The sequence below is a fragment of the Macrobrachium rosenbergii genome, chromosome 51 (genome assembly GCF_040412425.1).
Source record: "Macrobrachium rosenbergii isolate ZJJX-2024 chromosome 51, ASM4041242v1, whole genome shotgun sequence".
Lineage (NCBI taxonomy): Eukaryota > Metazoa > Arthropoda > Malacostraca > Decapoda > Palaemonidae > Macrobrachium > Macrobrachium rosenbergii.
In genome coordinates, this window is record NC_089791.1 from 58,448,070 (window position 1) to 58,469,867 (window position 21,798).

Sequence of the window (21,798 nt, forward strand, 5' to 3'; positions counted from 1 at the left end):
GTCGGGGCCTCATATATATATAACATATTTGCATACCGGTCAGAGTTCAGTTAACCCTTTTTCTTACACCATCAAGGCTAAAAGAAAATTTACAAATTAAATACATGGAATGGAAGACTTCAAAAGTCTCAACATGCTATATAATATACATTAAAACAAGACAGTTCATAAAAGCACCTGCTAGACTAAAAGGTTGAACACTGAATGATTAAAAGGGAAATTTAGTTTTTCAAAGAAAACTGGCTCATTCCAGATACAACTATACAGAGGTGGTGTTATTATTTCTAATAGGAATAGCTATTTTATGAATAACGATTGAATTTTAGTCAGTTCTATGTGGAATACTATATGAAAAAACAGAGAAGTCAGAATACGTCAATAATAGTCTTTACATATATTTAATGATTTAATAATAATTAGAAAATTTCCAGTTGGAAAATTCTGCTTACCACACCGGGTGACTAACACTTTCGTGAATCTGCTCTGACCCTCAGCAATCATTTAGCATTCGACACACATTCCCAATATTTATTATCTGGCGAATATATTTAATAAGTTTTCGATTTCATTGACCTGAAAATTAATTATTTCACATCCATAAAAAGGGACCCTGTTTAAGTGCATTTTTGATTAAAATGACTTGCAAATGTATTTTTAAATGTTAACTAGCAGACTTCAGATTAATGATTACAATTGATTCTGGAGGTTCTGTTGTGAAGCTCAGAATTTCTTCCGTGGTACGAACTAAATAGCCAAGTGAGATGCAGTTTCTTATGAAATTCTTGCAGTGTTTAAACACCAAATGCTCTTGCAACCAATTATCAGTAAAATGATTTTTCTCCTGAAACCATTTCTTTTATGATATGATCCCAAGAGCAGGTGTTAGCCACTCCATGAAGCCGACCTTGGTCTCGACCTGTTAGGAGTGACTTTGTTTAAAATAATGGAAAAACAAAAGCTATATAAAAGTCTTGAGGTCCTGACCAGTCTGTCATGATTCCTCAAAGTAAGTGTTAAAAATTTTATGTCGATTTTAAAAACATCCAAGAATGGTACCTTGATTATTTCCTCTCTTTTCTAATGTAAACTTAATATTAATGTAAAAATCAATAATGGATGTCGAGAGAATTGGGCATTGAAAGCTGATTTGAAAAAAACGAAGGTTTTTTTTTTTTTGACAAACCGTTTATTGGTTGGGATAAAATCTAGGTTCCAATTTTCCAACATGCGCTCCTCCCTTGTTTAACACATGAAAATGTTGGAAAACGTGGGGCCTGAGGTGATCCCATTGCCATCCCATCTATTCTATTTTTAATTATAATTATGATTGTTGTTGTCTTTTTAAGAAATTGTTGAGTTGGCAACAGTGCTGGACACTGCTTTTATTTTTAATGGGTTGTTTGTATAAAACAGATAGATGGGATGGCAATGGGATCACCTTAGGCTCCAGAACCTTTTCTAACATTTTCATGTGCTCCTGGAGGAGCACATGTTGGAAAATTGCAGTCATTTAGCTTTTATCCTCTTGTATATAAACAGTTTGTCGATGACATTTTATTGTTCTTTTCAAATCAGCTTTTCATGCTGATCAGTTTCTCACATTAACGAAGTACATCCGAATATTAAGTTTACATTAGAAAGAGAGGACAATAATCAATTACCATTCTTGGATGTTTTGGTGTTCCGACATAATGACAGTTTTAACACTTCCGTTTTTGAAAGAAGACTTTTACTGGTCTGGGTTCAAACTTATAGCGCTTGTTTTTATTATTTTAAACTAAATTCAATTTTTACTCTCTCCACCGGGCTTATACATCTAACCTCTTCTTGGGACTCTTATCATAAAGAAATAATTTTCTTGCACAAATATTTTACTGATAATTGGTTTCCATCTCATGTTTTCTTTAAACACTGCAAGAATTTTTAAATAAGAAACTATCTCACAGTTGGCTGTTATAAGTACAGTACCATGGAAGAAACTCTATGCAGCTATCCCATACGTCCTAGACGATAAATTTAGAAGTAATCTGAAGTCTGCAAGAAAAACATTTTAACATGTTGCAAGTCATTTTAATACCAAAAATCCACTTACAATAGGGTCCCTTTTAAATTTAAGGATAGAAGCTGCCCAATAATGCAATCGTCAGATTATATAAATATACTTGCCCCAGATGTAATTTGGGGACTTACGTACAGATCGACTAAACGATTGCTTCATGGGTCAGAGCAGATTCACATAAAGGTGTTAGTCACCGTACTGGTTGCAGATTGTCCAATCCAGAATTTTCTAATATCAGAAATCATTCAAATATATGTAATACAAGTATTGATTATTCTGACTTTCTGTTTTGGGCCAAACAAGTCATCCTCATGAACTGCTAATTTTGGAATCGTTATTCATAAAACAGCTAGTTCCTAAGTTGAACTCACACACCACCTCTGTTCAGTTGTATCTGGCTTAGCCAGATTATTTTCTTTGCTGCTTTCCTTTTCCTTTTAATCATTCAGTCTTCAACCTTTTAGTCTAGCAGGTGCTTTTTATGAACTGTCTTGTTTTAATGTATATTTATATAGCATGTTGAGACTCTCACAAGTCGTTAGTTTTATTCATGTATTTTAATTTGTAAATTTTCTTTTAGCCTTGATGATGTAACAAAGTGTTCTGGAAAGATCGTTAAAATAAATACCACCTACAGATGACCGACTATCTCCTTGTCACCCTGTCCTGAGATATATATATATATATATATATATATATATATATATATATATATATATATATATATATATATATTTATATATTTATATATTTATATATTTATATATTTATATATATATATATATATATATATATATATATATATATATATATATATATATATATATATATATATATATATATATATATATATATATATATATATATATATATATATATATATATATATATATATGGTATATATATATATATATATTATACATATATACAGTATATGCAAATTTTAGGTAACACAAATCAAGAAAGAGCACATTTTTATTCATTTGATTATATTGTAAATTTCAGGGAATATTTTTTTGTGACAAAATAGTTTTAGTGCAAAAATCAGCTTTCTAACTGTCATAGTTTCATAGTTATATATTAGGAAGGAAATGAGCATAAATTTTTTTCTTTTGCTGTTTTCTCAAAACTTAGTTTCTTTAAAAATAAATGCTTATAACTCCAAGAAGACTGAACCAAATTCGATGAAACTTTTACAGAGTGTAGTATAACTATATATCTTGATGTTGTGCTTGGGAAACTCATTTTTGAGTTAATTTTTTGTCAAATGCAAAAAAATTAATTTAGAAGTTAATTTCTAAATATCCTTCTTTGAGAATTTTCAATATTAGTTGAAGAATAAACGGTAAAAATTTGAAGCAAATCTCTTCATTCATCAGGTGGCTATAAGCAGTTACTTTATAATGGAGCCTTACGGAATCAGCGCTCCCCTTAATATCATTTCAGCCACTTTAATATCATTTCAGTAGTATCAGTTTTGAGCATTGTATCTATAAAGGGTGAAAAAAAACCAGTTTAAGAGCTCAGCTGCCAACAGGGTTCACCACAAGGAGGCCCTTTCTGTACTATAAAGGGGTCCCTCCTGAACCCATGGAGGGGAGAAAACCAGTTTTTTACCACCTGTTTCTTTCCACAAGTTTCTCTCTCTCTCTCTCTGAGTTATTATTTAATTCTTATTATGTATTATTCAATCTTACAGCATTATTATCATTATTATTATTATTATTATTATTATTATTATTATTATTATATTTAATCTTATTAATCTTGATATTAATATTTGAAAATTAGTAAATAATTTTTTTATCATAAAAAAAATGCATTTAGTCATGAAAATAACATCAAAATATACTGATTATTAAATATTTCTCAACAAAAAAGTCTGCAAATTGCCGAATTTTTCACAAATAATTTGGGGATAAGTTCCAAAGAAAAATCTGCGAATCGTGAGAATGCGAATAGTGGGGGCTTACTACATTTACACCACTGTGGATTTCTTCAACATTACTTTTACTGTTAATTTCTGTAAAAACTTGCAAGCTACATGAAATGCATGTAGTAATGATGGTTCTGCACAATGAAAAATAAGTTTTACATTGCTATGTGGTTGAAAACCTGCCTACACACATCTCAAGTGGATTGTGTGCTTTTGTTATTTACATTTATGTTCTAAATTTTGCATAATATATGTAATTACCTTACCTTTTACATTTTTTTATCAATTCCTTCTTAGTATGTATTATATAATGTCTATTCACTTGTGTTTGGCATGATTAACACAATGTAGCGACCAGTTTTTCAAAATCTTTTCTTATATCCTTTTCTTTATATACTAAAACAATTCTTTATATACCATTGTATTACTGTTCCTATGTTCTTTTTTTATTTTTATTTCCTGGAATAGTATATAAGTTCTTGTTGTCTGTCATTGACCTCAATTTATATATACTGTATATATATATATATGAGTATTACTAACAATTTTTGTAAAAAAAAACTTGAAAGCTGCATATGGTGCATCTAGTAGTGATTTTTTTTCAGATGAAAATTAATTTAATTTACTAATGGGTCCAAAGTCCAGTTCTACATGCATTTTGACATTTTGAGAAGTTTCTTAACCCTTAAACGCCAAGCCTCTATTTACAAAAACGTCTCCCGTATGCCGGCGGCGTTCGGGAGTTAGCTCCGAAGCGGAAAAAAAGTTTTTTTAAAAAAATCACAGCACGCTTAGTTTTTAAGATTAAGAGTTCATTTTTGGCTTCTTTTTTTTTGTCATTGCCTGAAGTTTAGTATGCAACCATCAGAAATGAAAAAAATATCATTATCTTATATAAATATTGAAATATATGACAGTGCAAAAAAAATTTTTCATATATAATTTTATACAAATCGCGCTGTGAGCAAAACGGTTAAAGCTAACGGGTTATTTTTTTTTTCTTTGTATTGTACACTAAATTGCAATGATTTTGGTATATAACAAATTGTAAAACGATCAAAGCAACACAGAGAAAATATTATCACAAAATGATGCATGAATTTGTAACACGCGGATGTAAAGAAATGTTTTTTTCAAAAATTCACCATAAATCGAAATATTGTGCTAGAGACTTCCTGTTTGTTGAAAAATGAAGCTAATTGATTGAATATTACTAGACTATAAGTGTTTTAGCTTACAATTGCAGTTTTCGACCATTTCGGTCGAGTTAAAGTTGACCGAAAGTCGAATTTTTTCTATTTATCGTGATTTATATGAAAATATTTCAAAACTGATAAAAGTTACAACCATGAGTTTTTTCTGTTGTATTGTACATGAAATTGCGCACATTTTCATATATAAAAGTTTATGTAACGACTAATGTAAAACGGTGCAAACATTTCGACAACGTGTGAAAGAATTTCTGAGATGTTGGCCGAGTTACTGCCGGTGGACGTAAAGGAAAATGTTTTTTAAAAATTCACCATAAATTGAAATATTGTGCTAGAGACTTCCAATTTATTGGAAAATGAAGGTAAATGATTGAATATTACTAGAATGTAAGAGTTTTAGCTTACAATTGCGTTTTTTTACCATTTTTGGTCGAGTTAAAGTTGACAGAAGGTTGAAATTTTGGCAGTTATCGTGATTTATGTGAAAATATTTCAAAACTGATAAAGCTACAACCATGAGCTATTTTCTGTTGTATTCTACATGAAATTACGCACATTTTCATATATAAAAGTTTATGTAATGACTAATGTAAAACGATGCAAACATTACGACAACGCGTTTGAAAGAATTTCTGAGATGTTCGGCGAGTTACATGGCAGACATAAGGAAAAAGTGTTTTTTTCAGAAATTCACCATAAATCGAAATATTGTGCTAGAGACTTCTAGTTTGTTGCAAAATGAAGGTACATGATTGAATATTACTAGAATGTAAGAGTTTTAGCTTATAATTGCGTTTTTACCATTTAGCTCGAGTTAAAGTTGACGAAGGTTGAAATTTTGGCAGTTATCGTGATTTATATGAAAATATTTCAAAACTGATAAAAGCTACAACCATGAGTTATTTTCTGTTGTATTCTACATGAAATTGCGCACATTTTCATATATAAAACTTTATGTAACGACTAATATAAAACGGTGCAAACATTACGACAAAGTGACGAAAGAATTTCTGGCGCGGACGTAAGGAAAAAGTTTTTTCAAAAATTCACCATAAATCGAAATATTATGCTAGAGACTTCCAATTTGTTGCAAAATGAAGGTAAATGATTGAATATGACTAGAATGTAAGAGTTTTAGCTTACAATTGCGTTTTTTGACCATTTCGGTCGAGTCATTTTTTACCATTTCGGTCGAGTCAAAGTTGACCGAAGGTTGAAATTTTGGCACTTATCGTGGTTTATATGAAAATATTTCCAAACTGATAAAAGCTACAACCATGGGTTGTATTTTGCTGTATTTTACATGAAATTGCGCACATTTTCATATATAAAACTTTATGTAACGGCTAATATAAAACAGTGCAAAAATTACGACAAAATGACGAAAGAATTTCTGAAATTTTGGCCGAGTTACCACTGTTGGACGTAAGGAAAAAGTTTTTCAAAAATTCACCATAAATCGAAATATTGTGCTAGAGACTTCCAATTTTGTTGCAAAATGAAGGTAAATGATTGAATATTACTAGAATGTAAGAGTTTTAGCTTACAATTGTGTTTTTCGACCATTTCGGTTGAGTCAAAGTTGACGAAGGTTGAAATTTTTGTAGTCAATGTACGATGCGTCCACTTGGCACCCAACAGACAATTTTAGTTGGCGTATGATATGTCCAGTAGGCGTTTAAGGGTTAATCAACCATGTTGTGAATTTATTTTCAACCAGTATAACAAAAAGTTGACGGTTAGAAATAAAATCTCCACCATCAATACAAAGAATGCTGTAGTTTGATTGCTATAATAATACTCATAATAATCACATGTGTTGTGAATTTATCAACCAGTTTAACAAAAAGTTGACTTCAAAATAAAATCTGCTCCATCGATACAAAGAATGCTGTAGTTTGATTGTTATAATAATCATAATAATTACATTTCAGAAAGGAGTAAATTCACTGAAAAGAAGAAGGAAGAAAGCATATGCACACAGACAAATATATAACCACCCCTAAGCATTACCTGTATAATTTTATGATTTACTTAATTTTAACATTCCTTTGACAGATTGGTTATTGTCCAGATGTTGTATATATGTTGAATTTAATTTCTGGACATTTAAAAACATTTCAGTGTGTCAGAATATGATGATACTGAGCTGTGCTAACCTAACAAGAGCTGTAATTATTATAAATATACTACACTAAGTAGTCCTTTAATTGACATTGGCATCAATGACCATAGAAGTCACGATGCCGGATAACTAAAATCATTCATTCATTACAGGTAAGAATTAAATATGATGCTAAATGTGAGCTGATGGAAGATATTACAAAAAAGGAAGAGAAACTCAGCCAACTTAAGCATGAAAATGAGTCAATTCAGATTCATGAAGAGCAGGTAAGACATTAGTTTTAGTGTTTTGTTCCTAAGTATTTCATTTCTTCCTGTCTCATCATCGGTTAATATAAATGTATCTTTTTGTCAACCTTTGAAACAGCTCCTCTTAGTGTTTACCCAATGCACATTATGTTATTAGTTTCCTTGTAGGGTACCAAGATGGAAATTTTCTTTGACTTGATCATTATTGAGATAAGCAAAGATCCATCCTTGATAAGGCAGGGTCTCTCTGTGGTGTCAGATCTGGCTGCTTGTGTATCGTGCTCTCAGTATCTGGCCATTTTAGGAAGCACACAGGGACTTTTGAATCACATTATACATGCAAATGCTTATACTTATTAGCCTCTTAATTTATTTTACTACTCTAATTCCATATGAATTACTGGTAACACCATAGTTGTATTCTGTGGTAATGTGGGTTTCCCATTCTGTCATTTGCCTCTAATGTCAAACAAAATCCACTGTTTTAAAGTATTTTGGCTCTTGTCAATTTATGTTAGTACATTGTATTGTTTTTAAGCAGTAAAATTGTACAGGTTAGTTTAGGTTAGGAACTACAGTGCTGTATGTGGAATTGCAGTTAGCTCTAAGATATTTAGAAAATATTCAAGTGTGGAATATTGTTTTTGCAGTAAAACTGCAGGTTAGTTTAGGTTAGGAACTGTTGCAGCACCCCAAAGTATCTGTTAAGTTGAGGTGCTACTGTAGTAATTAAAATTTTGACTGGTTAGGTTATTATATCTGTCTTCACATCACTCTTTTAAAATAGTTTTCCCAAGTAGGAAAACTAGTTAAATACATTACAATATTTTCCTGCTTCACCTCATTTTATTCTTCTGAAATCTTTTAATTATGCGCATTTCCTTTCTGATTTTACGATGGTTTGGCATAATTTGAGTCCACATCTTGTTAAAGGCTATGAGCCTCTTAAGGCCTCAAATAGATTATTAGTTATCCATATTTTGGGACAGTTTAATGTCAAAATAATGATCCTAGGGTATGATAGTTCAAAAAAATTATTTGATAGGTTTATGGACAATTTCTGAACTTTTTTCATGGCACCATGAAGCAGTAGGTTGTTAATGAGATTTCAGTCTAGTAACCCACTCAGTAGATGGATTTTTCTTTCAGGGATCTGTAGCCCAATAAGAGCAAATAATATTATTAAGACATAGCTGTCATAATATCTTAATTTTTTCTACATAAAAGAATAATTGTGTACCAAAAAAATAATTAAAATGATATTTTCTGAGGTTGTCCCTGTGTCAGCCAGTGAAATATCCATTCAGCACATATTTCTAGGTAAATACTTTGCTAAATATACCAGAGAAAAAAGCTATCAGGAATGCTGGGGTTACTACCTCCAGATCAATCATCTGTAATAAAATAGACGTCGGTATAGGTAAGGGTGAGTGATTGTTGTCACTGCCACAGGACCGCACTCTGAAGATATCCCAGTGACAAAACCCTGGAATGTGGGGAGCTGGTCCAGCACCCATACTCACCCGCCCGCCAACCGACGACCCCAGCGCCATCTGAACTCATTCCATTCTAGCACGTGCTTCTTTACCAAAGCGTTTTTTGTGCTGCCCCTTTTTTGGCAAATTTTGGATTGAATTCATCATGTCATCAAGTAATTTCACCGTGTCTAAGTTAAGTACCATCTTCTTGTGGGGTTTTACTACTTGTGAGGCTCTTATAGGCCCGTTAATTAATATTTACAGGGTCATATATCGACGCTCCCGGCGTTCGCCGCCTCAGCCATGATGACCTTGAAGTACACTCTTGCAGCTGGTTTCTGCAAGGGTTTCTTTCGGTTGCTTACATTTTCATTCAGGTTTTATAATTCCCCTTGAAGAAGTTCCCTTTGGAGACGTTTTTCTATGTCGGGCCGGTCCTGGTACCTTGATTAGCGTTATTCCTTACGGAGGCCTCCTCCTCTTATTTTGGTTCTTATAGTTAATTCATAGCGTATACCAGGCTCTCGTTCGAGTAGATCCCTCTCCAGGATGGTGCTTTCTTTTGTCAGCTTCTGACCTATGGTGTATTGGATGTCATGAATAATTTAACTTTATTATGATATCCAAGCTCGGCGTCAGGTGCAGTCTAATGGCTGCCTACTTCCTGTTCGCCTTGCTCAGTTAGGCTATACGCTTAGCACAAGTTCTTATAATTTTATATAATTATTCATATTACGGGTACTTATATGTATACTGGTTAATTTTAATGATATTTTATTAGAAATTGGGGATCCTAGCCTAACCCTCTCGTTCCAATCGGTGGGTTAGGCCATTCAGGTTAGGTTTCGCATTGTCTTAGCTCCCATCTCTCCCGACTATGTCGCTTGAGCGGGGGAGGGAGGGGTAGGCTGGTCGAGGGAGTTCCTGTTTGTTGTTCCATCCGCCTTACCGCTTGTTTTGGTTTTGCTTGAGTATCTGAAACCCCTGTCCCCTCCTCCCTCTGGTGAGGAGAGAGAAGACAAACAATATGGGGAATCTTCTTCAAGCATTGCCCTTCTACCCTATGGGTCGGTTGCTGGTTGGACTACGTTACAGGAATTTCTCTCCCTTTCAACCCTCTCCTTCTTCCTTCTCTCCTCCCCGATTGTCTGGGCTGCGCCTTCATGAGGAGGGTGAGAGTTTGGTGATTACTTTAGATTAATGCTGTTACCCTATCCTTCCTAGTACTTAGGTGAGTGTCATGAGTCTCCCTACGAATAGGTAGTCGATACATTTGTTTGCGCCCTTGGGAGGGAGTCAGTAGTGGGGATGTCTGTTAAAAATAAAACTCGGTCCCACTTTCCCTCAAACCCCGTCTTGCCAGTGGTATGTCATCTCCTCACGTGTGAGGCGTCGGTCTCCGATTGTCACCCGGAGGGGGACTGGTCGGGTTCCCAGTCGAGTCACCCACGCTCCTGGGCCCCGTCCTAATGTCATCCGCTTGGCTAGTGTTTCGTTGGTTCGCTCTCCGGTGGATCGAGCTGAACTCCGATCGCTTTCAGGGTTCAAACACTTGCTCGCTAATTCCGTTCCGCCGTCCCCGGCCCTCCCATTGCCTCCGGTACTTTTGGTCTTCCGTGGGTTGGCTTTAGTCACACCTAGCTCTCTAGCTGCATAATGACTCATGGTAATGATTTACCCGCCTTCCCACTGTAACCAAGTGTCGAGGTGCGGGATCCCGGAGGGTCTGACTCGAACACGGCGACCTACAGTGTATTGTTATCCTATATTGTTAACCAGTTACTTAGTGCCGTTAGAATTTATGCATATATCATGTTTTGCTCCAGTTTTTTACCCCACCGGAATGCTTTGGTGGACCCGGTATAAACTAAGGCCTGCTTCCGGGCTCCGGCAGTATTTATTCTTAAGTAAAATTACTATTAAGAGTTGCATGATCCTAGATTAAGGTCCTGCTCCGCCGAACTATCTCCGGCGCTCCTTGATCTAGTGTGGTCATGTTTTGCTCTAATTTATCGTCCCGCCGGAATGCTCCGGCAGGTCCGGTATAAATTATTTTAACATACTCCAATACCTAGTATAGTTTGAAGTCCCTTAAATTAGTAGGTTCATATACTGTTATACTTACAGACGGTTCGTTGTGAGGAGCCCGGGTGCTCTGTGGTACTGCACCAGCCCTATGGGCATGTCGTCTGTCGATCCCATGCTGGCTGTGCAGTCCAGCTGGATGACCTAATCGTGTGGCACCCGGACGGTTGTGAGGTCTGCTTCGCTCTTTACGAGCGTGTCCAGGACGAGTCGGTAAGCTTATAGTTACTGCCTTTAGTTTTCCTGGTATCCTCACTTGTTCTATTTACGTTATGGGCTTAATATATGAATTATATATATCTCACCAAGCGCTCGGTCGTTAAGTCCCTCCCCTCTTCCAGGCCGACGAAGCTTCCCGGAGTGACGCCTTGGGTTCTCTTCAAGCCTGGGTGGCTGGGTTCGGAAGAAATGTTCCGTCGGGGAAACTGTATGTTCTCGATGAGAACATCCGGAACTTGCTTTACCCCGGCGCCCGGATCTCAGCGGCTGTCCCTGCGGTAGTCGCTGCTCCTATTATCGAGCAGATCCGGGTAGAAACTCAGCCTCTCCAGGACGAAAGCCTCTACGCCGAGGTGTCGGAGGAAGTAGCGGCCATAGATCTTGACCTGGAACCTATGAACACGGAACAGGACCAGGAGGTAGGTGGGGAGGTAGCGAGGCAGGCAGTGGGGCGGGCTCCCTTTTTGATTCTCCTTCTTCCACTGCTTCTTTTCAGGGATTTCATAAGTCTTCTCTTTTGAGGGACGGTGCACAATCCACTGTCCCCAAATTGAAGAAGACTTGGAAGGCCAAGGGCTATAAGTCCGCGACTTCCTGCAAAGCATCCCCCTTCCCTCCGGGGAAGCCACGGGATGATAGTCCGGTGGCTTCCACAGGCAAGGCCACTATCTCAGCTAAGAGTGCAAGTTCGAGGGCAGCTAGGCTAGCCCTCCTCGCCAGCCTGCCTTTGACCTGGAGGCTTTTGCAGGGATGCTCTTGCAAAAATTTTCTACGGAGGTGGATACTAAGCTGAGTAAGCTTACGGAGAGGCTGCAGAGCCAGGAGACCATGCTCTCCGGGTTCATGCGCTCCGGCGGGTCCGCAGTACATTATCCCGTTCCGGACGCCACCGCCCTCCCTCCATGCGATAAGGGAAATCCATGGTGTTTTGCCCTTCATGCTCCCCGGCATGAAGATACCCTTACCATCAAGGGTCTAGGCACGCGCAGACTCGAGGAGTTAGAATTCTTTCCTCCTGATCTGCTGTCCCCCTACCCAGGCTTCACCAGACTGATGGAGGAAGCTTGGGTGAGGTCGGATAAGGTCCCAAAGGAGACAGTAATCTTCCCGAGGGACCGGGCGCAGTCCGCCTTGATGTGCTCCTGTAATGAATGGCAGGCGGAGAACACAAAGTTGACCCCCTTCAAGGGCAACTTCACAATGTTCTCGTTGGGTGATAAGATCCCAACCCCTGCATGACTAAGGTAGCCCTCGCGACGGCCCAGGCTTGCTCGGAGGGTAAGCCGTTGCCTCAGCTCCGGAGACTGATCCCACCTTGCTGATCTTCCCGAGACGATGAGTTCTGGAAAGATGCCCGGCCACCTTTACCGGGTAAGCTGGACCGGAGTGCGCATCTAATCTATTCAGTGAACAGCTTCCCAAATTGCCAGAGGCTCTCCTCAAAGCAGAGTTTGAGGCTAGGTGTCGGCTGAGCCGATCACTGAACTCACTGTGCCTGGCGGAAGCAACCGCTGTGACATTCGCGGAGGAGCAACTCTTCCAAGTCCTGACAAAGTCCCTATTGGCGGGATTTCAGGCGGACTTGTTTGACTTTATGGTAGCACGATTGAATTGCCGCAAATTCATCTTTAACGATGCTACCATCAGACATGAGCCTAATAAGCTCATGAAAAGTTCCTTCTGGGGGGCTAACATCTTCCCGGAAGAAGAAGTCAACAATGTCCTGGCAGAGGCAACCAGGGCAAATCAGAGTCTGCGCTCCTGCTGGGGTATCCCCGCCTTTAAGCGGAAGACCCCCGAGTCCGGCGGCCCTCAGGGTAGACCTGGCAAGCGATACAGGAGGCACAGGAGGCAACACCAGCAGGCTGTTGTCCAGGCCATACCTGTCTCAACAGTTTGCCAGCCTTCTACCTCGAAGGCCCAACCCCAACAGTTCATGCTGGTGCAGCCAGCTCAACACTCTCTTGCCGCTCCTTCCCTTGGCGTCTCCGGTATTTAACCCTTCTTATGAGGGCCAGGGTCTTTTTGGGGTCTTAATAGGAGCGCGGGGTACTAGAGCGAGCCTCCTTCAGAGGCAAGGCTGCCTCGCGACCCCCTCCCGGGAAGAGGAGGCCGCTGTAGAGGAGGCAAGCCTGCTCCCTCCCAGTGAGAACAATCAGGTAGGCGGCAGACTTTATCTGTTCAGGGACCGGTGGACCTTCAGTCCATGGGCCCACAGTATAGTCTCCAAAGGTTTGGGCTGGAGCTGGATCAAAGGACCTTCCCCTTTGACCAGATTTCATCAACCGTCCTCCAAAGCTCTGGGACTTTTTGACGGAATTACTCCTAAAGAGGGCCATAAAGAAAGTGAGACACCTGAAATTTCAAGGCAGGCTGTTCAGTGTTCCCAAGAAAAACTCCAGTCAACAAAGAGTAATCCTGGATCTGTTGCGTCTCAATCTTTATATACAATGCGACAAATTTCGCATGCTTACAATCGCGCAGGTGCGGACTCTACTTCCTCGTGGAGCCGTCACCACCTCTATAGATCTTTCAGACGCATATTATCACGTCCCGATTGCGCGGAACTTCTCTCCCTTCCTAGGTTTCAGACTGGGGAAACAGGCGTACTCGTTCCGGGTCATGCCATTCGGGCTCAACATAGCACCCAGAATCTTTACGAAGCTGGCGGAAACGGAAGTACAACAGTTACGGTCCCGGGGGATATCGCTAGCCGCATACCTAGACGATTGGATAATCTGGGCATCCAACGTGGAGGAGTGCCGGAGAGCTACGGCCATAGTGATCGAGTTTCTGGAATCCTTAGGCTTTCAGATAAACAGGGCGAAGTCCCGCCTAACTCCGGAGGCTCGATTTCAGTGGCTAGGCATCCAGTGGGACCTAGTTTCACACAAACTGTGTATTTCCACCAGCCAAACGAAGGGAGATAGCCAAAGCTACCAGGCAATTCCTCAAAAACAGGAAAGCCTCTCGCAGAACGCAAGAAAGAATCTTGGGTTCCCTTCAATTCGCATCTGTAACAGACCTGCTTCTAAAAACAAAGCTGAAAGACATAAGCAGAGTGTGGCGAAGACGAGCCAATATCAAACTCAGGGACAAAGTGTCATTAGTTCCTCAAGTGCTAAGGAAAAGACTCCGGCCGTGGTCCACAGTCAAGGGTCTTTCAAAGTCAGTTCCCCTTCAATTTCCCCCTCCAGCTTTAATAATCCACACAGATGCTTCGTTAAGCGGCTTGGGAGGATACTCACCAAAAGAAAAGGTACAGGGTACATGGTCCACAATGTTCCATCAGTTCCATATAAACATTTTGGAAGCGATGGCAGTATTTCTAACCCTGAAAAAACTTCGCCCCGCCAACCAGGTTCATATCAGGCTGGTGTTGGACAGCGCGGTAGTAGTACATTGCATGAACAGAGGGGGTTCCAAATCAAGCCGGATAAACCAAGTGATGATAGCCATCTTCTCACTAGCGGAGAAACACGACTGGCACCTGTCAGCTACCCATCTAGCAGGGGTCCGAATGTTATTGCAGACTCCTGTCCAGAACAGCTCCCTGGAGTCAGAATGGTCCCTGGACAAGGCTTCTTTCGAATGGATCATGCGTCAGGTTCGGGCCTTCAGGTGGACTTGTTTGCCACGAAAGCAATCACAAACTCCCTTGTTATGTTGCTCCCAACCTGGACCCTCAAGCTCATGCCACGGATGCAATGTCCATAGACTGGAACAATTGGCAGAAAATATATGTTTCTGCCAATAAACCTACTGATGCCGGTGTTGCACAAGCTCAGGTCATTCGAAGGCCAAGTGGCCTTGGTAGCTCCCAACTGGCCGAAGAGCAATTGGTTCCCTCTTCTTCTGGAGCTCAAGTTACGATGTCATCAAATACCCAAGCCACAGCTGACTCAAATAGTGCAAACAAGGACTGTGTCACTTCCTCAAAAATTCTGAATGCCCTGGCTTTATGGACTATGAAATTCACCGCTCAGAGAGGGGTGGATATTGATCCCATTAATACTCTGTTTCTTGAATCAGATAAAAGAGATTCTACCCTCAGACAGTATGACTCAGCAGTTAAAAGTTGGCATCCTTTTTAAAGGAATCTGAAGCCCAAACCATGACCGCCAATTTGGCAATATCATTCTTCAGGTCACTGTTTGAAAGGGTCTGGCTCTGGCCACCATAACCACAGCAAAATCAGCTTTGAAAAGGTGTTTTGCATGGCTTTAAGATTGATTTAACAGATTCATACTTTTCATCCATTCCTAGAGCATGCGCCCGTTTGCGACCAGTGACCCGTCCACATACGGTTTCCTGGTTCCTTAATGATGTTCTAAAATTAGCCTAATAATGATCAATGTTCTTATTTAAATCTGTTAAGGAAGACCTTGTTCTTAATTAGTCTAGCTTCAGGTGCCAGAATTTCAGAACTGTCTGCTCTCTCTAGAGGTGTCAGTCACGTAGATTTCCTCCTGTCAGGAGAAGTTCTGCTTTCCCCAGATCAAAGATTCTTAGCAAAAAATGAAGACCCTCAGGATAGGTGGTCCCCCTGGAAGGTTGTCCCTCTTCCACAAGACCTGTCCTTATGCCCAGTCGCTACCTTGAGGGCCTACTTACAAAGAACTTCTCAGTGTTTGTCTGGTCCTCTTTTTATCAGGGAAAAAGGTGGAACACTTTCTTTAAAGGCTATAAGACAACAAATCCTGTACTTTATTAAGCAAGCTAACCCGGATTCAGTCCCTAATGTTCATGATATCCGAGCGGTAGCTAACCCGGATTCAGTCCCTAAGGTTCATGATATCCGAGCGGTGGCTACCTCTACTAATTATTTTCATAATATGAATTTCGCTGAGCTGAAGAAGTACACGGGTTGGAAATCTCCATCAGTGTTTAAACGCCACTATCTGAAATCACTGGAAGCTCTGAAATTCCCTGCGGTGGCTGTGGGAGCATTATCCCTCCACCTTAAATTAACCTTTAATCCTTATCCTTTCCCCCCCCGCCTGCCTCATTTATTTGCCCTGCCATTTTCTTCTGGACCAGACATGCCTCACAGCCTGGCTCCTAATATTATAATGTACAATCTTGCGGTGTTAGTTTTAAGTGTGTGATATGTTATACTCACTGTGATTTAGTTTTAAGGCCGGAGGTACCCTTATAAGTTTTGTCATTTATTTAGTGTCAGTACCTCGCCACTATAGTATTAATGATGTATATAGTTGATTCTCATGTCCTTTATTATAGTATAGATTATATCCCTAGTCATAACTCAGTTGTTCTGCTATGCCTATAGTATTTAATTATATTTTGGGGATAATTAAAATTATTTTTAATAATGGTGTTTTTATACATGATCACCTAAATGTTTATCACTTTTAGACTTTCACCAAGACTTGGTATGATTCTCTGTTATGATTTCACCGGCTGACACAGGGACGAGCTCAGAAAGGGATTTTGACAAAGGAAAAATCTATTTCTGAGGAGGCCCTGTGTCTGTGACCCCCCAGGATCTAGGTTTCCCTCCCGAGTAGGCATACCAAGCTTGTGGGGGGTGCTAGCCTGGAATGAGTTCAGATGGCGCTGGGGTCGTTGGTTGGCGGGCGGGTGAGTATGGGCGCTGGATCAGCTCCCCACATTCGGGGTTTTGTCATTGGGATATCATCAGAGTGTGGTCCTGTGGCAGTGACAACAATCACTCACCCTTACCTATACCGGCGTCTATTTTATTATAGATGATCGATCTGGGGTAGTAACCCCAGCATTCCTGATAGCTTTTTTCTCTGGTATATTTAGCAAAGTATTTACCTAGAAATATGTGCTGGATGGATATTTCACCGGATGACACAGGGCCTCCCTCAGAAATAGATTTTTCCTTTGTCAAAATCCCTTATTTAATAATAGTTATATTCTGTATTATTATACGGTATAACTTTGGTTTTTTATGATTTGACTTTATGACTTTGATGCTCCCCTTTGATAAATTAAGATTTTTTTTTTTTAGTTATGAGCATTCCCTTCAATATGCTGCTCACGATATAATAAAAGTATGGGTTTGTGTGCTTACAAGGGATGAAATTTTAGGACAATTTCTGTGTTGCATGGAAGTGTGTTGAAAAGTCAGTGCAGTATTCATGCTTATTTATGGCTGAAAGTTAAGAGTAAGTCTAGATCTAGCATTAGGTTATTACCATTTCATCCACCATTTGGATGAAATTGAAAGCAGCACAGAGTTAAAGAAATTTGATAACTGATGGGGAACATATGATAAATAAAAGAAAGTAATGCAACTGGAGATCAAAGAGATAACACAAAGAATCATTGTACAATTACAGTATGTCATGTGTAGAAAACTAATGTGTGCCAGATTTTTGCTGAACTGACCCTGTATCACTCGGTTATACCTTTTTACATTGCACTGATGCTTTCCATTTGTTCTACTTTTCACTCTTCCCGTGTGACTTCCTGTTCAGTTTTTTGTTATTCATACCACTGATAAGGCTATATGTTTGGTTAGTGTGTTTGTCTGTCTGCTAGCAAGATTACATAAAAAAGCAGGGTTTTGATTTTTATGATAAGTTTATCAAAAGGTGTGCCCCTGGAGGGCTACATGACCACAATTAAAAATATAACTCAGAAATTTTAAAATATGCATCTTGTGCTTGGTGTCTCCATAAGTCAGCTCCACAGTATTATTATTATTATTTTTAATTTTTTCTATCTCAGTCATCCTATTCGACTGGGTGGTATTTATAGTACAGGGTTCCAGGTTGCATCCTGCCTCCGTAGGAGTCCATTACTTTTCTCACTATGTGCACTGTTTCCAGTAGCACACTCTTCTGTATGAGTCCTGGAGCTACTTTGGCATCTAGTTTTTCCAGATTCCTTTTCAGGGATCTTGGGATCGTGCCTAGTATTCCTATGATTATGGGTACAATTTCCACTGACATATCCCATATCCTTCTTATTTCTGTTTTCAGGTCTTGATACCTATCAATTATTTTCTCTTTCTTTCTAATCTACTCTGGTGTCCCATGGTATTGTGACATCAGTGAGTGATACCTTCTTGATTTTCAATCAACATCACATCTGGTCTATTGGCATGTATCACCCCATCTGTTCTGATACCATAATCCCAGAGGATCTTGGCCTGATCGTTTTCTATCACTCCCTCAGGTTGGTGTTTGTACCACTTATTACTGCAAGCTAGCTCGTGTTTCCTGCTCAGGCTCCAGTGGAGGGCTTTTGCTACTGAATCATGCCTCTTTGTACTGGTTCTGTGCAAGCGCCAGACATTCGCTTGCTTTGTGGTTTATGATCTCGTCTTTCATACTGCACTTCTTGCATATGGGTGAGATGTTATTTCCATCTATTGTTCTTTGAACATATCTGGTTCTTAGGGCCTGATCTTGTGCTGCTGTTAGCATTCCTTCTGTTTCCTTCTTGAGTTCTCCCCTCTGTATCCATTGCCATGTTTCATCGCTGGCCAGTTCTTTCGTCTGTCTCATGTACTGTCCGTGCATTGGTTTGTTGTGCTACTCCTCTGTTCTGTTTTTCATTCTCCTGTCTCTGTATATTTCTGGGTCTTCGTCTACTTTTATTAGTCCTTCTCCCCATGCACTCCTTAGCCACTCGTCTTCACTGGTTTTCAGATATTGCCCCAGTGCTCTGCTCTCGATGTTGACGCAGTCCTCTATGCCCAGTAGACCTCTCCCTCCTTCCTTTTGTCTTATGTATAGTGTATAGTCTGTCTGTATTTGTTGTTGGGTGTAGTACTTTGTGTATTGTCATGTGTTTTCTAGTTTTCTGGTCTATGCTGCGGAACTCAGCCTTCACCCACTCCACTACTCCTGTACTGTATCTGATTACAGGTAGTACTGGTACTGTCCATGTGTTTAACGTTGTTGTCATGTTTCCAGCGTTGAGTTCTGACTTCAGGATCGCCCTAAGTCTCTGCATATATTCTTTTCTGGTCATGTCCTTCATCTCTTTGTGTTTTATATCCTCTCCTTCTGTTATTCCCAGGTACAGTATTTGTTTGATGCTATTCCTGTCTGGTAGCTTTATCCCTTCAGTCTTTGTCACTTTGCCTTTTTGTATGTTGACCAAGGTGCATTTTTCTATACTAAACTCCATCCTGATGTCCCCAGATACAATCCTTACAGTCTGGATTAGGATATCTGTATCCTTGATGCTCTTACCATACAGCTTGATGTTGTCCATGAACATCAGATGGTTAATTCTGTTGCCTCCTTTCTTGAGTTGGTACCTGCATCCACCTTCTGCAGTACTTTTGTCATGGGAATCATGGCTACTTTGAAGAGTAGTGGGGACAGTGAGTTGCCTTGAAAGATCCCTCTCCTGATGTTAACCTTTGTTAGTCTTATCCCAGAGCTTGTAAGTACTGTATTCCAGTTGCACATTGTATTTTTTAGGAAGCTGATGGTGTTTCCTCTGCCCCATATATTTTCAGGCATTCTATAGCCACATGTGCGGTATATTGTTGAAGGCTTTCTTGTAGTCAATTCATGCCATGCTTAGGTTGGTTTTTCTTCTCTTACTATTCTTCATTACCATATTGTCTATCAGGAGCTGGTCTTTTGTGCCCCTACACTTCCTGCTGCAGCCCTTCTGTTTGTGGGGGATGGTGATTATGTTCTCGGTAGTTTTATAGCCTTTCATTGAATATACCTGTTAGTAACTTCCACATTATTGATAGGCAGGTGACAGTACTTACTATATATCCCCTGTTCTTGTCTTTCTGTACTAAGGATGTTCTCCCTGTGGTCATCCATTTGGGCACTAGTAGTTTGTGATACAATGCTGGAGGAGTTCTGCTATTCATGGGTGTAGGGCCTTAAAATTTTTGAGCCAGTACCCATGGACTTCATCTGGACCTGGGGCTTTCCAGTTGGACATTTCCTTTAGTTGGTGTCTTGCTGTGTCTGTTGTGATCCTGGTGAATTTCTGTTTTATTCTCCCCATTTCTTCTGCCTTGACTTCCTGGAGCCATCTTGCATGTTTGTTGTGTGATACCAGATGGCTCCATATGTTTTCCCAGAATCTCGTACTTGGCTCGGCTTCAGGGATTTCCTGGTGGTTGCCTTCCCCTCTTAGTTGGCTTTATAGTCTTTTCTGGTTGGTCTTGAATAGTTTGTTCTGTTGGTGTCCTTTATTCCTGTTCATGTACCATTGGACTGTATGTGCTATGGCTTTAAGCCTCTGTTTTATATCTTCTATAGTGTTGTTTAGTCCATTCTTTTTCTCACTGTGTGCACTGTTTCTAATACACGCTCTTCTGCATGAGTCCTGGAGCTACTTCGGCATCTAGTTTTTCCAGAATCCTTTTCAGGGATCTTGGGACTATGCCTAGTGATCCTATGATTATGGGTACAATTTCCACTGACATATCCCATATCCTTCTTATTTCTATTTTCAGGTCTTGATACTTTTCAGTTTTTTCTCTTTCTTTCTAATCTACTCTGGTGTCCCATGGTATTGTGACATCAGTGAGTGATACTTTCTTCTTGATTTTCAATCAACGTCACATCTGTTTTGATACCATAGTCCCAGAGGATCTTTGCCTGATCGTTTTCTATCACTCCCTCAAGTTGGTGTTCGGACCACTTATTACTGCAAGCTGGCTGGTGTTTCTTGCACATGCTCCAGTGGAGGGCTTTTGCTATTGAATCATGCCTTTTTTTGTACTGGTTCTGTGCAAGCGGTGGACATCCGTTTGCTTTGTGGTTCATGGTCTCATCTTTCATATTGCACTTCCTGCATATGGGTGAGATGTTATTTCCATCTATTGTTCTTTGAACATATCTGGTTCTTAGGGCCTGATCTTGTGCTGCTGTTAGCATTCCTTCTGTTTCCTTCTTGAGTTCTCCTCTCTGTAGCCATTGCCATTCTTTCATCGCTGGCCAGTTCTTTAGTCTGTCTCATGTACTGTCTGTGCATTGGTTTGTTGTGCCATTCTTCTGTTCTGTTTTTCATTCTGTGTGATATTGCCCCAGTGCTCTGCTCTCGATGTTGGCACAGTCCTCTATGCTTAGTAACCCTTTCCCTCTTCCTTTTATCTTATGTATAGTCTGTCTGTATTTGCTGTTGGGTGTAGTACTTTGTGTATTGTCATGTGTTTCCTGGTCTATGCTGCGGAGTTCAGCCTTCACCCACTCCACCACTCCTGCGCTGTATCTGGTTACTGGTACTGCCCGTGTGTTTATGGCTTTCGTCATGTTTCCAGTGTTGAGTTTTGACTTTAGTATTGCCTTAAGTCTGTGCATATATTCTTTCCTGATCGTGTCTTTCATCTCTGGGTGTTTTATATCCTCTTCTATTATTCCCAAGTATTTGTATCCTCTCTCATCTATGTATTTGATGCTATTCCTGCCTGGTAGCTTTATCCCTTCGGTCCTTGTCACTTTGCCTTTTTGTATGTTG

At 39.7% G+C, this 21,798-nt stretch overlaps 1 protein-coding gene across 1 annotated transcript in view; it reads left to right on the forward strand.

Moving 5' to 3' along the window:
* LOC136833438 (uncharacterized protein PF3D7_1120000-like) overlaps positions 1-21,798 on the forward strand; it is a 71,396-nt gene that overhangs the window by 37,772 nt on the left and 11,826 nt on the right. Inside the window, exon 5 of the mRNA XM_067095599.1 lies at positions 7,484-7,597. The gene's annotated coding sequence lies outside the window, so the exon portion shown is untranslated. The remainder of the gene's footprint in view (positions 1-7,483; positions 7,598-21,798) is intronic.